The following is a 4,239-nucleotide window of genomic DNA, read 5'->3' on the forward strand; positions in this document are numbered from 1 at the left end:
AAGAAATGATTAGATAAATTAGGTTGTACATATCCAACATCCAAATACCCATTTACCCATCTCTTCATCTATCCAAACATCCATATGTCCATCATTAGTCTATTTATTCATAGAAACTCCCATCCATCCATCCATCCATCCACTCATTCAACCATCTATCAAATATTTATCTAGCCTTTTTGTTATATTTCAGGCAAAATAATTAATGTTGAAAAACTATGCTTAGACCTTCTCTGCTTTGTGGTTTTATAATAAACAAAGAGGAGGAATATTGTACCAATATTTATGATATAGTTTTTGATACATGAGGCAGCATAGTACAGGATTTAAACATACAGTAGGAAGACAGAATCTAGTAAGAGAAAGGAGAGAGGAGTGGTCAGAGAAAATCTCCTTGCATAGGTAGAATTCAGGTTGAAACCAGATGTATGAATATCTGAGACATCTGGATCATCTTACCTTGTCTCCCCAAGTCCCTGAGTGCAGGGATCCTATTGGCTCTGTTGAAAAAAAAAAGGGGGGGGGAGTATTCAGGATACAGATGTCAGCAGCTAACCTGGCATTTGGATGAAATGATGTTCCAAAAAAGAAAAGGCTAAAAAACAAACCAATCTACTTTCAATCATTCATCAGCCTTAGGCCAAAATAATGAGTATATTAACATTCGATGAAGGTGGCTTTCTATAAATCTCTCAGCACACTCATGCCTGTCATTACTGGACTTCTGCTTCTAGGCACGTTTTGAAAGAGCCAAACCCATGATGATCTTTCTGTGGTACATGGAATTGCTCTTTCCTCTCCTTGGTCTACTGGGGTCTGAGCTATACTTTGAAGTTCCAGACATTTGGTGAGAAAATGGGAGGATTACTCCATCAACAGATAAATTAATCTAAATTTTCATTCTTCCATATGGCTAATTCAGCTCTCAGCATAGACCTGTAGGCTCACCCAAAGTACCCAATATACAGTTGACCTTAGTTTCTGCAGGTAAGCTAACCAGTTAGCTTTGTAGAAATGTGGCGAGTTGTTTTTAATCAGCTTTCTCTTAATCAAGAGATGAATCTCTCTGACTCTGCCTATTTATTTGAAAGGTGATAAGGTCGAGGAATCCCTTAAGATTTTTCCCAGCTCACAAACTCACGGCTTCTAGAATTCATGGTCACATGCTCTTGCCCTGGAAGCATATATTGTCTGAGCAGATGCTACTGAGTTAGTGCAGGCACAGGACATGAGTAGAGCTATCCAAGTCACAGAGAGAGTGTGCAGCTGAGGCAGCAGCTTCTAAGCATCTTGGAGGAAGCAGAGTTCAGAGTGTCTCTCAGAAACCCTTGCAGACTTCCATGAAGGATGGCAAGGTTAGGACCACCTTATCCAGAATAGATCAGGGAATACATGAATTGTCTCAGTGTCTCTCCTGTGGGAGCAGGTTGCCTTCTGAAGTAGAACTAGAAAACATGTTTGGAGAAGTTCAAAGGGTTGGCCCAGTTGGTAGTCGTCTTGTGGAGGATGGCCCAACTCTGACACAGTGGACTGTGTCAAAAGGGAAAATGAATGCAGTCAACGCTACTTGATGTATGCCACCAAGACACAGCTGCAGGTATTCTTCTACCAACTCAGCAGGGCACCTTCACCAGCAAGTGTAATTTCATTACTAGGTGCTGTCAGTCTCTTCTCTGCTGATGAGCAAACCAGCATTCCTGCCAGGAGGGAGAATCAGCCCCTGGGTTCTCCTCCTCGGAGGATCCTCAGAGTGTGGTGAGGACATTGGAGTGGGAAGTAGGAGCCTTGGTCTAGCCCTCGCTCTGCCACTGACACTACGGGTACTGAGATAGACTGTTCTGAGCACTGAATTAAGTACTCAGTGCTCACTACTTCTTTAATTCTCACAATGACCCCTGAGATGTATTATATCATTGTCTTCACTTTATCTACGAGGAAACTAAAGATCAAAAATCTTAAATAAAATGTCCATGATCACATAGAAAGAAGCAGGGCTGGGATTTGACCTCAGAATGTAGGCTATGACCCTATGCTATACTGTCATCTTCATCAAGTCAATAGAGTCACACATTTAAAATAAAATTGTGCTTTTTGTTCGTATTTCAGATGGAATATAATATTGTATGAAAACCAGAAAGCACAAACAAAAATAATAATAATAAGATTTAAAAAATCTCCCATACCACCAGAAATGACTGCTTGATACTTAGGCAATTTATGTTTTTAGATTTTTAACAAGATGGAATGCTGTATGTAATTTTGAGCTGTTTCGCTAGGACTTTTATTATTCACCCAGTTCATATTATGTTCAAGGGAGTGTGCTGGGGAGGCACTTTATGTGACTATTAATGATAAGCAAATATCAGAAACAGACCCTGTCCTCCCAGAATCACATTCTAGTGGGGGAGATAAGGCAGGAAAGACGTGGGAAGGAGATACAAGAACTTAAACAGTGAGTTGTAACAACATAGGCACAAAATAGCTATGTGGAAAACTGCAAGGGAAGAAACCGGGCTTTTCAGTGAGACCCTGAGAAAAAGGAACTAGAGCTGGAATTTAAGAGATTTGGCGAGGATGCCTGGGGATGCTGAAATGAACGAGGTGGTTTTGAAGGGGCTGATTTGGAAAGACAGCATTGCTGAATGTGCTGTGGAGTGCTCAGTAGCAACAGGACAATATAGCTAGCAATCCTGTGAAAACGGTCCAGTATTGGTACAAAAATAAGAGAAAACCCAGAGGGCTGCTTATCAAACTGTAAACAGCAGGTAGCTTTTTGTTGTGAGATTGGGCAAAAGGCGGCAGGGTGGTGATTCTCAGTTTTGAATTTGTACCCTTCTGTATGGTTTGGATAAGCTACAATCACGTACTCATCTTGTAATCAAGACTGAAAACTGTGCAGGAGTTAGATTGACCGAGTGGAGAATTGAAGGATATTTTGAGGTAGGAAAGGACCCGGGGGATGGAGTGACATAAAGTACAGAGAAAGGAGCAGGGGCCAAAGAGGTGGTAAGAGATGGGTTTCCAGCGGGCTATCCTATGCCCCACAATCATCCGTACTCTTGAGGCTGTCTGAATTAGTGGGCTCCAAAGGATGATCAGCAGCCCCAGTAGAACCAGGATGGAGAAGTATCTTTGACAGACCTTGTACTAGCAGTTTTGCAAGGGACCCATCTGGGGCCCTAGCCCTGGCCCATTTAACATTGCAGAAAGGAAGTTAAAAACAGCACATTGATGCCACAATAATGGAGCAACACATTATGGGGTCCTGGGAGGACTCTGCCAAGGAATCCAGCCTCTCCATAGATAGGCAATCTGGCACTCACAGAAGGACAAGCACCTGGGTGCCAGATGTGAGCACTCATATGTGTGCCACTGCAGTTCCATCTGTGTCTCAAGATGGAGGCTTGGCTTTTGATCATGGAAATGAGAACGATTCATTACGAAGCAGAGGATAAGAAGTTCCAGAGCTGGAGTGTGAAAAGCAAAGGTTCTCAGCTCCTTGCTTTCCTTTCATCTTATCTTCTGGAGCCTCTTCTATATTTGGTGACAACTGTGCTTAGAATAGTGTCTGGATCTTACCTCCACTGTTTGATAGTTTATTTAGATCCTGCTAGGATTACAGGCATGTGCCACCACGCCACCACTCCTGACTTGTAATGATTCTTGAAGTCACTGTCCCCACACAAAAGGACTTATATTTGAGATGAAGATTGGCAATACATTTAAAGATAAACAAAAAATTAGCTATTTATTGCACTTTACACAATATCTCATTTTTTCTTCCCTCTCACTTAGAAAACTGCCTTTTGATGCTTCACAAGATTCCTTATCCCCAGGGAAGCTACTAAGGAGGCTGAGATAGGAGGATCACAAGTTCAAGGTCAGTCTGGGTAACTTGGCAAGTACTTGTCCCAAAATAAAAAAAAAATAAGAAGTTTGGCAATGGAGGTCAGTGATAGTGCCTCTAGATTCACCAATATTGCCAGCAACAACAACAAAAACAAAGATCATTACGAGTTGTTTTGAATAGGACTCCTGCATTTTGAGAGGTTGGAGTAGGAGAGAGGTGGAAGAGTCCAGGATATTTGAAAAGCTAGGATTCTAGGAATTTACCTTCCTTTTCTTCTTAGGAGATACCATCATAACCATTTTTGTGCGGTTCTGTGCATTAAGTGTATTTACATGTTGTACAACTATCAATGCCATTCACCTTTAGAAATTTTTCATTATCCCTAACAA

The sequence above is a fragment of the Spermophilus citellus genome (genome assembly GCF_964194105.1).
Source record: "Spermophilus citellus genome assembly, chromosome: 2".
NCBI classification, from domain to species: domain Eukaryota; kingdom Metazoa; phylum Chordata; class Mammalia; order Rodentia; family Sciuridae; genus Spermophilus; species Spermophilus citellus.